Source organism: Somniosus microcephalus, unplaced genomic scaffold, assembly GCF_052327205.1.
Source record: "Somniosus microcephalus isolate GS21.2 unplaced genomic scaffold, FLI_Smic_1.0 unresolved_chr4, whole genome shotgun sequence".
In the NCBI taxonomy this organism is placed as follows: domain Eukaryota; kingdom Metazoa; phylum Chordata; class Chondrichthyes; order Squaliformes; family Somniosidae; genus Somniosus; species Somniosus microcephalus.
The window spans coordinates 15,984,195-16,003,920 of record NW_028225182.1 but is presented as its reverse complement, the minus strand read 5'-3'; the positions used below and the strand labels follow the sequence as shown (position 1 = coordinate 16,003,920).

General features: G+C 43.9%; 2 non-coding genes across 2 annotated transcripts; one reads left to right on the top strand and one right to left on the bottom strand.

Annotated features, from left to right (window-relative positions):
- Positions 1-13,458: 13,458 nt before the first annotated feature.
- On the top strand, positions 13,459-13,530 carry trnaw-cca (transfer RNA tryptophan (anticodon CCA)). The gene has a single exon. It is a non-coding gene; the product is annotated as a tRNA-Trp (tRNA).
- A 5,561-nt stretch (positions 13,531-19,091) lies between these two features.
- trnaq-uug (transfer RNA glutamine (anticodon UUG)) lies at positions 19,092-19,163 on the bottom strand. The gene has a single exon. It is a non-coding gene; the product is annotated as a tRNA-Gln (tRNA).
- Positions 19,164-19,726: the final 563 nt, after the last annotated feature.

Below are 19,726 nucleotides of genomic sequence, written 5' to 3'. Positions count from 1 at the left end.
TGAGCTAGCCGGGCCGGTCTGACCCCGCGCACTGCTTGTGTTACAAACCATGAACCAGTTTCCCCTCAATTCCCAGCTTTACCAGTAAATCGGCCAACAAAAGCCCGAGAGAACCTTATTACTGATACTTTATCCAATCACTTTAATATGTGTTTTCTGGTGAGCAACACTTCTGCCGCCGGAAAATGTTCTCCTTGTTTACTTTATTAAAACTCTTCATGATGTTGAACACGTCGACAAAATCTTCCCTTATCTTCTCTGCTCTGAGGAGAACAACCTCTTCTTCTCCACTACTCCACGGAACTGAAGTCCCGCATCCGTCCTAAAGCGCAGTGCCCGAATTACACACAATACTCCAAAGGTTTGGTATAACTTCCTTCCTTTTGCCCTCTATGCCTCTGTCTGTAAAGCCCAGGATTCCGTTTGTTTTTCTAACACAGGACAAAATGCTGCGGATGCTGGAAGTTTGAAATAAAAACAGAATTCGCTGGAAATACTCAGCAGCTGTGAATGGTAGGCGAGTTGGAAAAAAGCGAATTGGCCTCAAAAATGCTGTATAAGGGTTTCATGCTGCAATGGGGAGCATTCTGGACCTTGAATCCAGCGATCTGAGTCTCGGTGGAACCAGGTTTCTTCTTGTCCCAGCTGGGGACAAATAAAACAAATTTTGATCGCAACTGTGTGATTGGCTGCTCAGCAGTGGCAAAGTGTAGACGCTGAAGGTGTGGATGAGAAAAGGCCGGGCCAAAATGGAATGGTGGAGTTAAAATTGTCCAGTTCTTCCAATATTGCTGTTGGACGGGGTTTGCAAGTAGCCTTGAGAGGGCAGTGATGTATCGCCATTGCAGTGCTGGTCCCCGACACATACTCCGTTCCCGAGCCACCGACTTCATCCCAATCCCTGGCCACTGAGACTGAACCAGACAGCTTGCAACCTTGGTATTTGTCCCCGAGATGAACTTCTGCCCAAGACGGTCTACTTCCACCTCCGTATCATCGCCCGACTCCGCCTCTGCCTCAGCTGATCTGCTGCTGAAACCCTCATCCTTGCCTTTGTCACCTCCAGACTTGACGATTCTAATGTACTCCTGGAAGGCCTCCCATCACCCTCACTCCATAAACTTCAGCTCATCCAATCCTCTGCTGCCCGTATCCTAACTCGGACCATGTCCCGTTCACCCATCACCCCGGGTCTCACTCGCCTACATTGGCTCCCTTCAGGCGACAGTTCAGTTTTCAAATTCTCGTCCTTGTTTTCAAATCCCTCCATGGACTCGCCTCCCCCTATCTCTGTAACCTTCTCCAGCCCTACACCCTCTGAGATCTCTGCACTTCTCCAATTCTGGGCTCTTACACATCCCCGATTTTAATCCTTCCACCATCTGCCGCGGTGGGATTGTGAGCTCAGGTCTCCAGATCATCATGAAGTCTGCGGCTGAGGAACAGTTTGTGGCGGGACCAGCACTGCAATGGCGATTCATCGCTGCCCCCTCAAGGCAAACCTCTCCACCAGCAAGCACTGGACAATTTTCTCCCCACCATTCCACCTTTCCTCTGGAATACTGATCGATTAACAAACTCACTGTGCCGCCCTACCTCATAAATAATTGATTGAAGATTCGTTAATGAGCAGCGCAGTCTGAACCAGGATCTGTTAGAACAGTGAATTCAATGTCAAATCAGGCACAGAAAGCGAAATAAATAGAGCGAAATAAAGGTTGGATTTAGAGAGAGAGAAGAAAAATAGAAAAATGTAAAAACATTTTTATTATATAAAAAATATTCAACAACAATTTATATCTGAAGGAATGAGATTCCACACTTATAAAATATATTTTCAGTGCCAGAGAGGTTATTTGGCAGTAATTAAGACTGTTAAAAAGGGGACTTAGACTGAACTGGTCGGAGTTGCGGCGGTGTGTGAAATATGGTAATGACCTATCATTATTAGCAGAGGCGACTCTGCAGGATTATATTAAGATCTCCTGCGGATCCACTGAAACCAGTCGAATGTGCAGCTTTGAGAGGGGCTTTCTGCACCATCAGGGCAGGAAACGGGAGTGAGCGAGGGAAACTGTCGGTATCTGTGCTAAATTTGAGACTGTGAAGAATGGTGTGGGCTCAGATAATATACGGGCTCTATGAGATATTTTATTACAATATGAATTTTTCCAATTTCATATTTATTCAATTGAAATGGGGAAGGTTTCTTTCCAGTTTTGAACCGGGGACCATTTATCGAACATAATGCTTGCGCCCGGGATTGAATCGGGGAGTTTGCACTTGTGAGGTGAACGTGATAACCACTACAATATGGAAACCTCTGTTTAGCTAAATATCCAGAAAGAACTGTTCAGCGAGAAGGTGAAATGCTGGATCCCAGATTCTGGATTCATTACCTTTCAGTAACATTTCTCTGGCCGAAACTGCACAAGTCAAGAATGTTCCTTTCAAAGTCATTAAACTCTCGAATTTCCGCGTCGCCCCCGAATCCTCTGAGTCAGATGCCTCCAGTTTTTCCACTCAATCAATGTCCCTTTGCAATTCCCTGTTCCCATCCACACTAATTATTGTGCCACTGTCGATCAGTGATAATTGATAGTCAAAGTGATCAGGCCATGCTTGCTCAGTCGGTAGCAGGCTCCTGGGTTCGTGCCCACGTTGGTTGAAGGTTTTTGTTAAACTTTTTCTTTGTTGCTTTTACGGTAAAGCCTCATGAATTAACCGACAATTTTCTTTGTCACAATGAAAGAAATACTAACTGAGGGAGAGTCAACAGTTCAATAATTTGTACTGTTACCCATATCTCATTTTACACACTGTACTTTAGGAGTCTGGTTTAAAATGATCATTGCTGATGACACCAGGAATCTGGGGAACTTTGGTCAAATTGAACAGGACCAGTTATTTCTACCATGCGCACAAAATAGAAGCAGTTCTGAATTTAAAATCCCATGGTGCTGACATTCAGATTAAACGCAGTCAGCGTTGAAATAAAGTGAAAGAATTTTACAGTGAAAAGATTTGTCAGTAAGTATTTGTGCCTTTAATTAAAGTTTGTGGCTTCTGATTCCCGCTCATGTCTCTTCTTCCTCTGTTGAATAAAAAACAAGGGATTTGACATTTGACTGCACTGCGCCTGATATCTGTGAGCTCATCCTTTATATTGAGCGGTTTTTCACTCTTTGATCAGCGTCAGCTTTAGCTCAGCGGTTACTTCGCAGCACCAACTTAATTCTAAGTTCGAGCCCTGTTTCACCGCGGGCGCTGCCTGGCGTTTTTTTGTCATTTTCAATCTCCTTATTTTACACCGAAACAAATTGCAGCCGTGATTTTAATTTAGCCGAGTGATATTTTTCGAGGGCACCTTTATATGATTCAATAAGCTATTCTGATCCGTAAGTGTGACCGCGTTCGATTCCCGGTTAGGGAAGTAACTTTGACATCACTGGTTTTAATTAATTAAAGCGAAGAAATTTGAGTAAATAAATAACATGCAACTAATGTGAAAAAATAAGAAATGTTTTAATCACCATTAATTAACCGACAGCCTTCTTTTGCAGAATGAAAAATATTATAATCTGGTGACTGAGTGTCAGTCGAAACTTCAGTCATTTATTTTGCTCTTTGCATGTGCTGAACTGTTAACCCATATCTCATTTTACACATTGTAATTTAGGAGAATAGTTTAAAATGTTCATTGCTTGTGAGAGCAGGGATCTGGGGAAACTTTTGTTAAATTAATCAGGACCGTTTTCTTCACAGAAAAAATATTCCCTGACATAGTTTTTTCAGACCAAACACTGACCGATCTTCCTTAGACCCAAAGTGAATGATCTGACACGTGCCCACATTGAACTGCATTAATCACAGTTCAGGGGAGATTTAATAGAGTTGTTCAAAATTATGGGGGAAACAGTTTCCACTGGCAGGAGGGTCAGCGGGGCTATGGGGGAAGAGCAGCGGAGTGGGACTAATTGGATAGCTCTTTCAAAAATGCTCCATCAATTGTTCATTTTAATCTGCGATTGATAGATTTTTGTTAACCAAAGGTAATAAGGGATGATTCAAGTCAGTGAGACTCTTTATAATTGTTTCAATCATCATTAGTCAACCCACAACATTGTGTTGCTCACTACAGGAATTGCTAACACGTTTACTGGGTGACAGACAAACTGTAATAACTTAATATAGAATCATAGAATCAGACAGCACAGAAGGAGGCCATTCGGCCCATAGTGCCTGTGCCGGCTCTTTGAAAGAGCAATCCAATTATTCCCACTCCCCTGCTCTTTTCCCAAAGCCCTGCAAATATTTCTTTTTCAATTATTTCCCCTTTGAAAGTTAACATTGAATCTGCTTCCACCACCATGTCAGGCAGAAAAATATTGACATTAATATTATCCAAGTCCCATTTCACACAGTACTTTCCATGCTTTGCATGCCATGAATTTTTATCACTTCTGATTTTACACACTCTAATTTAGAAGTTTGCTTAAAAATGTTCGGTGCTTGTGACATCAGCCATTGTTAGATTTAAATGGATTTCAGCCGCTTTCCTTGGAAATCTCTGCCCCAAACTGCTGCTGATGCTCATTCGTTGAGTATATTCAAGGCAGAGATCGATAGATTTTTGGACTGTAGTGGAATCAATGGATATGGGGATAGGCAGGAAAGTGGAGTTAAGGTCGATGATCAGCCATTATCTGATTGAATGGCGCAGCAGTCTCGGGAGCCATATGGCCTACTCCTGCTCCTAATTATTTCATTCTTATTTTCTTATGTCCTTTCACAGGAGAGCAAACTCGCCCCTGGACATGCATGAGGAGCAAGATCCATCAAAATGATTCCGCGTATGTGATAGCTCCCACACTGCGGAAACATCTCCACATTCAGTACCGGGTCAGATGGGAATGCTCAGCGAGCAGGTGAACCGCTGAATCCCACTTTTGAGGGATGTCCCAAAGCGCTTCACAGCGGCGTCAAAAGAAATGAGTTGCACTTAGTAATTAAATATGCAGAATGTCAGAAGTGGGATTTGCACACACGCCTACCAGAAGAGACTGCGACCTAAACGCAGACACCTTAGTCCGCTCCTCAATGCTAGAAAACTCACTTGCTCACTTCTGCATTTAAAATGTTTCAGTCCTGGTGCTTGTTCAATGTTTCTCGAAGGCTCAGTGACTGTGTTATCATCTCCCCTGGGGATTTCCTGAGCCTGTGCTCGGTGTATGGGGAGGTTTGGCCCGGGTCACTGGGGTGGACAATAACAATCTGAGCTCTGGAGCTGGGGAAGAGCGAATAATTAATGGGTTTGTTTCCGTGTCTGAAATGTGGCTTAGATCTGTTGGTGTTAACCGAGGCCGGGGCTGCGAGATATTGCATTTTATTCACTTTAAATCAGAGGAATATCCGCAGTCAGGAGCTGAAAAGGACCAAGAGCTGAAAAAACACAAGAAAAAAGAGAAGAAATGTCAGCAATTGTGATAAACTCTTCAAAGTGTTTTCTGGTAGTTTAGTGGTTTAATTGATTTAATCACCATTTATTAACTGATAGCGTTGATTTTGCAGAATGAAAGAAATGCTCACACTGAGGGACAGTCGAATCTTCAATAACTAAACTTTAATAATTTGTGAAACTTTATTCATTGATGAAGTTTTATCACCTATCTGATTTTACACACTGTGTATCAATTAATTTCACATAAATAATAGTCTCGAGCATAATGCGCCCGCTAGGGCTCGAAGCGGGGATCTTTCACGTGTTAAGCGAACGTGATAACCGCTAACCTACAACAACTGATAAACAACTTCTCCAGAAAGATCTGTTCAGCGAGAAGGTGAAATGCTGAATCCCAGATTCTGGTTTAATTTCCCATCACTAACATTTCTCTGAACAAAACTGCACAAGTCAAAAATGTTCCTTTCAAACTCATTAAAGTCCCTAAATTCCTTCTCCCGAATCTTTTGAATCAGATGCATCTGATTTTACCCACACAATCTATGTCCCTTTGCAATTTCCTGCTCCCATCCGCACTACTTACTCTGCCACTATATTAGTGTCGTTAACCTTGGTAATATATGCATATAGAAGACTTTTGGATTACCTTTTATGTTCGTTGTCATTCTATTCTCATACCCTGTCTTTTCCCTCTAATTTTCCTTTTCACTTCTCCTCTGAACTTTCTATATTTAGCCTGATTCTCAGATATATTAGGGTAGTTGAAGCCCCCATTATCACTACTCTATAGTTCATAGTCATAGAGTCAAAACGGCACAGAAGGAGGACATTCGTTCCATCAATTCTGTCCTGGCTCTCAGAGGAGCAATCCAGTCAGTCCCATTCCTGCATTCGATCCCTGTACCCCGGTACGTTTATTTCTCTCAAGTGCCTATCCAGTCTCAGCTTGAAAACATTGAGTGTCTCCGTTTCCACCAGTTCCGTCGGCAGCGAATGCCAGGTCCTCACCAGTCACTGCATAAAAAAAGTTTACCTAAAGTCCCCCCTGTATCTCTTGCCCAATACCTTAAATCTGTGTCCCCGAGTCCATTAACATGAACTAGTGGGAACAGCCTTTCCCCATCTAACCTATCCAAGCTCATCATAATCTTGTACACCTCTATCAAATCACCCCATAACCGCCTTTGTCTTTAAATACTCCTGTGCAGCGCCTTGGGAGGATTTACTACGTGAAAGGTGCTATATAAATACACGTTTTTGTTGTTATAATGAAAACAAATGCAGCTTCTCCAACCTGTCCTTGTAGCTAAGATCCCCCATCACCGTGAACATTCTGGTAAATCCCCTCTGCTCCCTGTCAAGGGCCTTCACATCCTTCCTAAAGTGCAGTGACCAGATCTGGATGCAGTACTCCAGTTGTAGCCTAACCAGTGCTTTATAAAGGTTCCACATAACTTCGCTACCTTTGTACTCATTACCTTTATTTATGAAGCCCAAGATCGCATATGTTTTTTTTAACCACTCTCTCCATATGTCCTGCCAACTTCAAGGACCTATGCACAATAACTCCCAGGCTCCTCTGTCCCTGCACACTCTTAAAACTGTGCCATTAAATGTATATTGCCTCTCACTGTTCCTTCTGCCAAAACACATCACCTCACACTTCTCTGTATTAAATTCCATCTGCCACTTGTCTGCCCATTCTGCTAGGCTTTCTATTTCTTGCTGCAGTCGATTGGTATCATCCACACTGTTTGCTACACACCCACGTTTGGTGTCGTCGGCAAATTTAGAAATTCTACTCTTTATTCCAATATCCAGATCATTTACAAATATCACAAAAGTAATGGCCCCAGCACTGACCATTGGGGAACCTCCTCCAGTGTGAAAAAACAGCTATTTACCACAACTTGCTGTTTTCTGTCCTTAAGCCAGTTCCTTATCCAAGCTGCCACTGACCACCTATTCCATGAGCATCAATTTTGTTAACCAGCCTTCTATGTGGTACTTTGTCAAACACCTTCCTAAAATCCCTGTGGACAACATCCATTGCATTCCCTTCTGTGCAGTCTTCAGGGAACATCCCCATTTCTGTCCTTATTTTGGATGGAACGTCATTGATGAAGCAGTTGAAGGTGGTTGGGCCTAGCACACTGCATTTCTTTCTTTTTTAAGCATTTATGGGATCTGGTCGTCGCTGGCAAAGCCAGCATTTATTGCCCATCCCTAGTTGCCCTTGAGAAGGTGGTGGTGAGCCGCATTCTTGAACCGCTGCAGTCCGTATGGTAATAGTGCTCCCACAGTGCTGTTCGGTAGGGAGTTCTAGGTTTTTCACCCAGTGACGATGAAAGATCGATGATATACTTCTACATTACGAAGGTTTGTGACTTGGAGGGGAACTTAGAAGTGGTGGTGTTCTCATGTGCCTGCTGCCCTTGTCATTCTAGGTGGAAGAGATCGCGGGTTTGGGAGGTGCTGCCGAAGAAGCATTTGCGAGTTGCTGCAGTATATCTTGTAGATGGTACACACTGCAGCCACGGTACACCAGTGGTGGTGGGAGTGAATGTTTAAGGTGGTGGATGGGGTGCCAATCAAGCGGGCTGCTTTGTACTGGCTGGTGTCGAGCATCTTGAGTGCTGTTGGAGCTGCACTCATCCAAGCAATTGGAGATTATTCCATCACATTCCTTACTTGCGCCTTGTACATGGTGGAAAGGCTTTGAGCAGTCAGGAGGTGATTAACTCGCCACAGAATACCCAGCCTCTGACCTGCTCTTGTTGCCACAGTATTTATGTGGCTGGTCCAGTTAAGTTTCTGGTTAATGGGGACACCAAGATGTTGATAGTGGAGGATTCGGCGATGGTAATGCCATTAAATGTCAAGGGGAGGAGGGTAGACTCTGGCTTCTTGGAGATAGTCATTGCTTGGCACTTCTGTGGCACGTATGTTACCTGCCACGTATCAGCCCAAGCCTGAACGTCGTCCAGGTCGAGTTGCATGCGGGCATGGACGGCTTCATTATCTGAGGGGTTTTGAATGGCGCTGAACACTGTGCAGTCATCAGGGAACATCCACAAATCTGACCTTATGTTGGAGGGAAGGTCATTGATGAAGCAGCTGAAGATGGCTGGGCCTAGGACACGGCGCTGAGGAACTCCTGCAGGAATGTTCCGGGGCTGTGATGATTGACCTTCAACCACCACAACCATCTTCTTTTGTGCTAGGTATAACATCAGCCAGTGGAGCGTTTTCCCCCTGATTCCCATTCACTTCAGTTTTACTAGGGCTCCTTGATGTCAGACTCGGTCAAATGCTGCCTTGATGTCAAGGGCAGTCAGTCTCACCTCACAATTGGAATTCAGCTCCTTTGTTCATGTTTGGACCCAGGCTGTAATGAGATCTGGACCCGAGTGTTCCTGGCGGAACCCAAACTGGGCATCAGTGAGAATATTATTGGTGAGTAAGTGCTGCTTGATAGCACTGTCGATGACTCCTTCCTTCATGTTTTGATGATTGAGAATAGACTGAAGGGGCGGTAAAGTGCCGGGTTGGATTTGCCCTACATTTTGTGGGCAGTTTTCCACATTGTGGGATAGATGCCAGTGTTGTAGCTGTACTGGAACAGCTTGGCCAGATGCGCGGCTAGTTCTGGAGCACAAGTCTTCAGCACTATTGCCGGGATGTTGTCCGGGCCCATATCCTTTGCTGTATCCAGTGCGCTCAGCCGTTTCTTGATATCACATGGCGTGAATGGAATTGGCTGAAGACTGGTTTCTTTGATGGTGCGGATCTCGGGAGTAGGCCGATATGGATCATCCACTCGGCACTTCTGGCTGAAGTTGTTTGCAAACGCTTCAGCCTTGTCTTTTGCACTCACGTGCTGGGCTTCACCATCATTGAGGATGGGGATATTCTTGGAGCCTCCTCCTCCCGTTAGTTGTTTAATGGTCCACCAACATTCACGACTGGGTGTGGCAGGACTGCAGAGTTTTGATCTGATCTGTTGATTGTGGGATCGCTTAGCCCAGTCTATTGCATGCTGCGTCTGGTATTAAGTCCTGTTTTGCAGCTTCCCCAGGTTGGCACTTCATTCTTAGGTACGCCTGGTGCTGCTCCTGGCATGCTCTTCTACACTCGTTGTTGAATCAGGGTTGGTCCCCTGGCTTGGTGGTAATTGTAGAGTGAGTGATATGCCTAGTCATGTGATTACAGATTGTGGTGGAATACAATTCTGTTGCTTCTGATGGCCCACAGCGACTCCTGGAGGCTCAGTTTTGAACTGCTAGTCTGTTCTGAACCTATACCATTTAGCACAGTGGTAGTGCCACACAATACCAAGGTGGGTGTTCTCAGAGTGAAGACGGGACTTCGTATCCACAGTGTTTTTGCGGTGGTCACTGCTGCCAATGCTGTCATGGTCAGAAGCATCTGCGACAGGTAGATTGGAGAGGAAGAGGTCAAGGAGGTTTTTCCCTCACCATCTGTCACAGTCCCAGACTGGCAGTTATGTCCTTCAGGACTCGGCCAGCTCGGTCAGTAGTGGTGCTGCTGAGCCACTCTTGGTGATGGACATTGAAGTCCTCCACCCAGAGTACAATCTGTGCCCTTATACACTCAGTTCTTCTTCCAAGTGGTGTTCATATATTTTGGCCAGTAAAAGCAGCAAACCTGAGGATTCGGAGCAGTTTAGGATTCAGCAAAGGAGGAAAAATGGATTAATTAATAGGCGAATAAAGATTATGAGAGTAAGCTTACAGGGAACATAAAAACTGACTGTAAAAGCTTCTATAGATATGTGCAGAGAAAAAGATTGGTGAAGTCAAGCATCGGTCCCTTGCAGTCAGAATCAGGGGAATGTATAATGGGGAACAAGGAAATGGCTGACCAATTAAATACATACTTTTGTTCTGGCTTCACAAATGAGAACACAATTACCCTCCCAGAGATGTCGGGCAACATAGGGTCTAATGAGAGGGAGGAATTGACTGAAATCAGTATTTGTAGGGAAATGGTGTTAGCAAAATTGATGGGATTGAAGGCCAATAAATCCCCAGGGCCTGATAATGTACATCCTAGTATACTTAAGGAAGTGGCCCTAGAAATAGTAGATGCATTGCTGGTCATCTTCCAAAATTCTATGGACTCTGGAACAGTTCCCATGGATTGGAGGATAGCTAATGTAACCCCACTATTTATAAACGGTGGTAGAGAGAAAACAGGGAATTATAGAATGGTACGCCTGACATTGGTAGTGGGGAAAGTACTAGAGTCAATTATAAAAGATGTAATAGCAGAGCACTTGGAAAACAGTGACAAAGTCAACATCGATTTACCAAAGGTAAATCATGCTTGACTAATCCAGTGGAATATTTGAGGATGTAACTGGTAGAATAGATAAGGGAGAACCAGAGGATGTTGTGTATTTGGACTTTCAGAAGGCTTTTAATAAGGTCCCACATAAGAGATTAGCGTGTAAATTTAAAGCACCTGGGATTGGGGGTAAGGTACTGACTTGGATAGATAACTGGTTGGCAGACAGGAAGCAAAGAGTTGGAATAAACGGGTCTTTTTCTGAGTGGCAGGCAGTGACTAGTGGGGTACCGCAGGGATCGGTGCGAGGACCCCAGCTATTCACAATATATATAAATGATCTAGACAAGGGAACTGGATGTAATATCTCCAGGTTTGCAGACGACACAAAGCTGGGTGGGTTTCTCTGCTGTGTGGAGGATGCAGATAAACTCCAGTATGATTTAGACAGGTTAGGTGATTGTGCAGATGCATGACAAATGCAGTATATTGTGGATAAATGCGAGGTTGTCCACTTCGGTGGCAAAAACAGGAAGACAGATTATTATCAGACCGGCAATAGATTGGGAGAAGGGGAAGTGCAAGGAGACATGGGTGTCCTTGTGCACCAGTCGCTGAAGGTAAGCATGCAGGTGCAGCAGGTGGTTAAGATGGCAAATGGTATGTTGGCCTTCATAGCGAGAGAATTTGAGTACAGGAGCAAGGATGTCTTGCTGTAGTTGTTCAGGGCCTTGGTGAGACCACACCTTGAGTATTCTGTGCCGTTTTGGTCGCCTTATCTGATGAAGGATGTTCTTGCCATGTAGAGAATGCAGCGAAGATTCACCAGACTGATACCTGGGATGGCAGGAATGACGTATGAGGAGAGATTGGATCGATTAGGCATACATTTGCTGGTGTTTAGAAGAATGGGAGGAGATCTCATTGAAACTTATAAAATTCTAACAGGACTAGACAGACTAGATGCAGGTAGGATGTTCCCGATGGCGGGGGAGTCCAGAACCAGGGGTCACAGTCTAAGGATAAGGACTAAGCCATTTAGGACTGAGATGAGGAGGAATTTCTTCACCCAGAGAACGTTGAACCTGTGGAATTCTCTGCCACACAGGGAAGTTGAGGCCAATTCATTAAGTATATTCAAGAAGGAGTTGGATATATTTCTTCAGGCTAAAGGGATCAAGTGATATGGGGATAAAGCAGGGACAGGGTACTGAATTTGGATGATCAGCCATGATCTCATTAAATGGCGGAGCAGGATCGAGAGGCCGAATGGCCTACACCTGCTCCTATCTTCTATATATCTATGTTCAACATGGAGGAGTACTGATTCATCAGCTGAGGGAGAGCAGTATGTGGTAATCAGCTGGAGGTTTCCTTGACCATGCTAGACACCTCCTGATTTTGAACACATCTATCAAATCTCATCGCTATCTTCTCTACTCTGAGGAGAACAACGAAAACGTCTCAATCTATACACCTAACTGAAGTCCCTCATCCCCTGAAACAAGCTTGTAAATCTTTTCTGCCTTCACATTCTTCCTGAAATGTTGTGCCCAGAATCCTCCAGCTGAGGCCTAACCAATGATATATAAAGGCTCAGTATTACTTCCTTGATTTTGTACTCTATGCCTCTATTAATAAAGCCAAGGATCCCGTGTGCTTTTTAACAGCCTTCTTAACTTGTCCCGCCACATTCAGAGATAGATATTTACACCCCCAGGTCTCTCTGTTCCTGCACCCGATTTAAAATTGTATCATTTAGTTTATATTGCCTCAGTTCAATCATCCCACCAAAATGGATCACTTCACACATCTGCTATGTCTCTGCCCATTTCATTATTTACGACAGTTCTGAGTTTCCTGTCATCTGCAGACTTTGATATTATGCCCAGTATACCCAAGTCCAGGTAATTAATGTATATGAGATAGAGCATTGGACCTAATACCGACCCCTGGGGAACAGCACTGTATATTTCCCTCCAGTCTGAAAAATAACCGTTCACCACTATTTACAACTGACACACGTGCACAGCATCGTACTCATTCTATAAACACCCATTTTATATATAAACACCATATACATAACAACAACAACAACTTGCATTTATGTAGCACCTTTAAAGTAGTAAAACGTCCAAAGGCGCTTCACAGGAGCTATTATCAGACAGAATTGTACACCGATCCACATAAGGAGATATTAGGACAGGTGACCAAAAGCTTGGTCAAAGTGGTAGATTTTAAGGAGCACCTTAAAGGAGGAAAGAGAGGCGGAGATGTTTAGGGAGGGAATTCCAGAGCTTAGGGCCTCGGCTCACACACACAGTTTATATTTTTACACGGCCTTGTTTGCAGTTATGAATATTGCTTCCAGCCGCAAGTTTAATTGTTTTTCAGAAGCTGTTCGACCAGTTGTGTATTTGGAGCAGTTTCGCAGTTTATTTCCCTGTGATGTGATGATTGTGGGGGCTCGGTGTGTGTAATTGGATTTGCTGCAGTCAGCCAGCAGCAGGTGGTGAAAGCGGGCGTGAGACGGTGAGTGACAGGTGAGCGCTGCTTCTGATGCTGTCTGACACCCGGGGGACTCGAGTGGGCGGGGATTATAAAGCCCGTTCATTAATCCAAGGCAGGAGAAATGAAACAGTGTTTGATGAACGTGTATATATACAAACATCACTGGTTGCAGTGTGGAGCTCGTGGCGCAACGGTACCGTGTCTGACTCCAGATCAGAAGGCTGCGTGTTCAAGTCACGTCGAGGTCATCGTTTTTTGGATAATCCCGTAATTAATATTTTCTTTGCTGTTTCACGATAACCAGACCCTTGCTCTAAAGTCTGTCTCACTGTTTCCCCAGTGTCAGGGAGTGAAGCGCCTGATGCCCTCATGTATTTAATTTTACTATTCACAAATACAGTTATTCGTTCAAAGTCAACCTGCAGGTGGCCACATATAGAATAAACAGAGCCAGAGAGACAGACAGAATCGGGAAACACCGGGAAATCGGCAAGAGATATTGACAAGCAGATGTTTCCGAGACCAGAACCTGTCATCATTGATGAAGAACTGGAGCCTGTCCCAAAAACTATCAGCACAGAGCTGGATATACTGGGTTTATAAAGATTGCTGATATTGCCAGCCCACCTGTCCTCTCTTGGCACTTGGTTCTACCCATAGCCCTGAATAAAGAAGGTAATGGCCTGGGGAGTGGATTACCTGAAGAAACTGAAGATGAGAACTCTACTTCTCAGATTGCTGGAAAGATGCCGTAGTTTTGTGTCTAAAAGCGCTTTGCGATCAGAACATTGCCTGAAGCCCTGTGGTTAATGAAAGGGCTTTTGATGCTTGATTTTCTTACACACCTTGGAATTCAGGAGAACCTGGTTCATGGTTTGCAGGGCAAGTTAAACCCCTGGAGCGGAGCCACCAGGCACCTGGCTGCAAGCAGCGACAAAGACGTTCATAAGTGATCAGACCCGGCGAGCTCAGTTGCCAGAGTGTGAGACTCTTAATTTCAATGTTCGTTAGTTCGAACCCCACGTTGGGCGAAAGCATTTTGATAAACTTTATGTTGCTTTCACGGGAAAGCATCATTAATTAACCAATAATCTTCTTTTGCACAATGAAAAAAATGCTAACAGTGGTAGAGTCGATAGTTCAATAATTTGTACCGTTGCCCATATCTCATTATACACACTGAACTTTAGGAGTCTGGTTTAAAAATGGTCACTGCTGATGACACCAGGAATCTGGGGAGCTTTGGTCAAATTTAACAGGACCGGTTATTTCTACCGTGCACAGAAAATAGAATCAGTAGTGAACATAAAATCCCATTGTGCTGAATTTCAGATTCAACGCAATCAGCTGAGAAATAAAGTGAAATTAATTTACAGTGAAAAGATTTGGAAGTAAGTGTTACTCGTATTTCTGCCTTTAATTCAAGTTTGTGGCGTCTGACTCCCTTTCACGTCTCTGACTAAGAAAGGAGGGGCTTGACGTTGACCAGACTGCACGGGCCCTGATATATGTGAGCTCATCCTTTATATTGAGTTGTTTCCCACTTTTTTTATTGGTGTCAGCTTTAGCTCAGCGGTTACTTCGCTACTACCTGTTTAAATTTAAGCACTGTCTTACCGCGGGCGCTGCCCAGCGTTTATATTGTCAGTTTCAATCCCCTTTTACATCGAAACACATTGTAACCGTGATTTTAATTTAGCAGTGTGACATTTTTCTAGGACAACTTTAAACGATTCATAACCGATTCCTTTCAACACTTTGACCCGGGTTCGATTCCCGGTTAGGGAATTAATTTTGATATCACCGTTTTTAATTAATTAATGCGAAGTAATTTTATTAAATTAATAACATGCATCTAATGTGATAAAATAAGAATTGATTTAATAACCATTATTGAACCAATAACTTCCTTTTGCAGAATGAAATACATTAAAATATGCTTACTGAGGGACAGTCGAAATACAGTGAATTATTTTGCTCTTGCATGCGCTGAACTTTTAACCCATATCTCATTTTACACATCGTATTTTAGGAGAATGCTTTCAAATGTTCATTGCTTGTGAGAGCAGGGATCTGGGGCAACTTCTGTTAAATTAAACAGGACCGGCTATTTCACAGAAAAAGAATATTCTCTGCCAATGTTTTCAGATCATAGACTGACCGATCTTTCTTAGTGGATGACTTGACATTTGCCCACATTGACCTCCATTAATCACATTTCAGGGGAGATTTAAGAGAGTTGTTCAAAATTATGGGGGAAACAGTTTCCACTGGCATGAGTGTCAGCAGGGCTATGGGGGAAGAGCAGCGGAGTGGGACTATTTGGATAGCTCTTTCAAAGGTACAACATCAATTGTTCATTTTAATCTGCGACTGAGAGATTTTTGTTAACCAAAGGTATTTAGGGATAATTCAAGTCAGTGAGACCCTTCATAATTGTTTCAATCATCATTAATCAACCCACAACATTGTGTTGCTCACTGCAGGAATTAATAACAAGTTTACTGGGTGACAGACAAACTGCGATAACTTATTATAGAATCATAGAATCAGACAGCACAGAAGGAGGCCATTCGGCCCATAGTGCCTGTGCCTCTTTGAAAGAGCGATCCAATTATTCCCACTGCCCTGCTCTTTTCCCAAAGCCCTGCAAGTGTTTCTTTATCAATTTCCTTCCCCTTTGAAAGTTAATATTGAATCTGCTTCCACCACGATGTCAGGCAGAAAAATATTGACGTTAATATTATCCGAGGCCCATTTCACTCAGTAATTTCCATGCTTTGCATGTCATGAATTTGTTCCCTTCTCATTTTACACACTTTATTTTAGCAGTTTGCTCTGCAAACCATGAACCAGGTTCTCCTGAATTCCAAGGTGTGTAAGGAAATCTAGCTCACCTGTCAGTCACTGTCTCTGGCCCGCTTTCACCACCTGCTGCCGGCGGACTGCAGCAAATCCAGTTACACACACCGAGCCCCCACAATCATCACATCACAGGGAAATAAACTGGGAAACTGCTCAAAATACACAAATGGTCGAGCAGCTTCTGAACAACAATTAAACTTGCGGCGTATGGACAATATTCAGAACTGTGAACCAGGCCGTGTAAAAATAAAAACAGTGTCATAGAATCATAGATTCAACATTAACTTTCAAATGGGAAATGTAGTTGAAAAATAAACACTTGCAGGGCTATGGGGAAAGAGCAGGGCAGTGGGACTAATTGAATAGTTCTTTCAAAGAGCCGGCACAGGCACGATGGGGCTTAATGGGTTCCTTCTGTGCTGTCTGATTCTACAAAAATGTTACTAAAGTTTGACTCTCACCTGGAAAACATGTTAGCATTCCCTTCAGTGTGCAACAAAAAGCAGTGGGTCGATTAAGAGAATTATTAAGTGTCTAACAGACTTGAATTATTTTATTAAACAGTTTTGTAAGAACCAATGGGTCGCGGCGATGAGAGCGCCGAATCCTAACCACTAGACCACCAGGGAACACTTGTACAAACTGCAATATCTCGCAGATCCTTGCTCGCTTACTACCAGCAGATCAAAACCGTATTTTAGTTTTGGTCACCTTACCTGTTGAAGGATATACTTGCCTTAGATGGGGTGTGAGAAGGTTCAGCAGACTGATTCCTGCAATGAGAGGGCTGTCCTATGAGGAGCGATTGAGTAGATTGGGCCTATACTCTCTCGAGTTGAGAAGAACGAGAGGTGATCTCAGTGAATCATACAATCATACAGCTACTTATGCAACTGCCTTTTGAAAACCACGATTGAATCTGCCTCCAGCACCCTTTCAGCCAGTGCATTCCGGATCCTACGATCGATAAGTGTAAACCAAGTCTGACAGTGGCACAGTAATTAGTGAGGATAGGCGCAGAAAATTGCAAAGGGACATTGATTGAGTGGGAAAACTGGAGGCATCTGATTCAGAAGATTCGGGGGCGACCTGGAAATTCGAGAGTTTAATGATTTTGAAAGGAACATTTTTGACTTGAGCAGTTTCGGTTAGAGAAATGTTAGTGAAAGGAAATTATTCCAGAATCTGGAATTCAACATTTCACCTTCTCGCTGAACAGTTCTTTCTGGATGTTTAGCTAAGCAGAGGTTTCCGTAGTGTAGCGGTTTATCATGTTCACCTCACAGGCGAAAAGTCTCCGGCTCGATCCTGGGGGGAAACATTATGTTCTAGAATTGGTGCGTGGTTCAAACTGAAAATAAACCTTTCCTATTTCAATTTAATAAAAATGAACAATGGAAGAAATCATATTGTAATTATAAAGGAATAAAATAAAATATTTCATAGAGGCTGTACATTATCTGATCCTGGACCATTCTTCACAGACTCAAACTCAGCACAGATACCGACAGTGTCCCTTCCTCACTCCCGTTTCCTGCCCTGATGGTGCAGAAAGCCCCTCTCAAAGCTGCACAATCGACCGGTTTCAGAGGATCCGCGGGACAACTTTAAAGGATCCTGCAGCGTCGCCTCAGCTAATAACCATAGATCGTCACCATATTTCACACACCGCATCAACCCCGTCCATTTCAGTCGAAGTCGTCTTAATTTCCACCAAGTAACCTCCCTAGCACTGAAAGTTAACTTTTATAAGTGTGGAATCTCATTCCTTCAGATATAAATTGTTGTTGAAGATTTTTGATATTATAAAAATGTTTTTACTTTTGTCTCTTTCTTTTCTCCCTCTTAATCCAACATTTATTTTCCTCTCTTTATTTCTCTTTCTGTGCCTGATTGGACATTGAATTCCCTATTCTAATTGACTCTTCCTGGTTCAGATTCTGCGCTGCTCATTAACGATTCTTCAATCAATTAATTATGGGGTATGGCGGCATAGTGATTATGTTACTCGACCTGTAATCCAGAGGAAAAGTGGAATGGTGGGGAAAAAATTGTCCAGTGCTTGCTGGTGGAGAGGTTTGCCTTGAGGGGGCAGCGATGAATCGCCATTGCAGTGCTGGTCCCGCCACAAACTGTTCCTCAGCCGCAGACTTCATGATGATCTGGAGACCTGAGCTCACAATCCCACCACGGCAGATCGTGGAAGGATTAAAATCGGGGATGTGTAAGAGCCCAGAATTGGAGGAGTGCAGAGATCACAGAGGGTGTAGGGCTGGAGAAGGTTACAGAGATAGAGAGGGGCGAGTCCATGGAGGGATTTCAAAACAAGGAAGAGAATTTGAAAATTGAGTTGTCGCCTGGTTGGGAGCCAATGTAGGTGAGTGAGAGCCGGGGTGATGGGTGAATGGGACATGGTGCGAGTTAGGATACGGGCAGCAGAGGATTGGATGAGATGAAGTTTATGGAGGGAGGGTGATGGGAGGCCTTCCAGGAGTACATTAGAATCGTCAAGTCTAGAGGTGACAAAGGCAAGGATGAGGGTTTCAGCAGCAGATCAGCGGCGGAGTCGGGCGACGTTACAGAGGTGGAAGTAGACCGCCTTGGGCGGAAGCTCATCTCAGTGTCAAATGCGGCACCAAGGTTGCAAGCTGTCTCGTTCAGTCTCAGTGGCCAGGGATTGGGATGAAGTCGGAGGCTCGGGAACGGAGTTTGTGTCGGGGACCAGCACTGCAATGGCGATACATCACTGCCCTCTCAAGGCTACTTGTAAACCTCGCCCAGCAGCAACATTGGAAGAACTGGACAAATTTTACCTCCACCATTCCATTTTGGCCCGGCCTTTTCTCATCCAAACCTTCAGCTTCGACATTTTCCCGCTGCTGAGCAGCCAATCACACAGCTGCCACCAAAATTACTTTTACAAAAGCTGGGACAAGAGAGAACCAGGTTCCACCGAGATTTGAACTCGGATTGCTGGATTCAAAGTCCAGAGTGCTCACCATTACACCATGGAACCCTTACACACTACTCCGAGCCTAATTCGCTTTTTTCCAAATCACCTGCCATTCACAGCTGCTGAGTATTTTCAGCAAATTCTGTTTTTATTTCAAACTTCCAGCATCCGCAGCATTTTGTCTTGTGTTAGAAAAGAAACCGGAATCCTGGGCTTTACAGACAGAGGCATAGAGGGCAAAAGGAAGGAAGTTATACCAAACCTTTGGAGTATTGTGTGTAATTCGGGCACTGCGCTTTAGGATGGATGCGGGACTTCAGTTCCGTGGAGTAATGGAGAAGAAGAGGTTGTTCTCCTCAGAGCAGAGAAGATAAGGGCAGATTTTCTCGACGTGTTCAATATCATGAAGAGTTTTAATAAAGTAAACAAGGAGAACATTTTCCGGCGGCAGAAGTGTTGCTAACCAGAAAACACATATTAAAGTGATTGGATAAAGTATCAGTAATAAGGTTCTCTCGGGCTTTTGTTGGCCGATTTACTGGTAAACCTGGGAATTGAGGGGAAACTGGTTCATGGTTTGTAACACAAGCAGTGCGCGGGGTCAGACCGGCCCGGCTAGCTCAGTC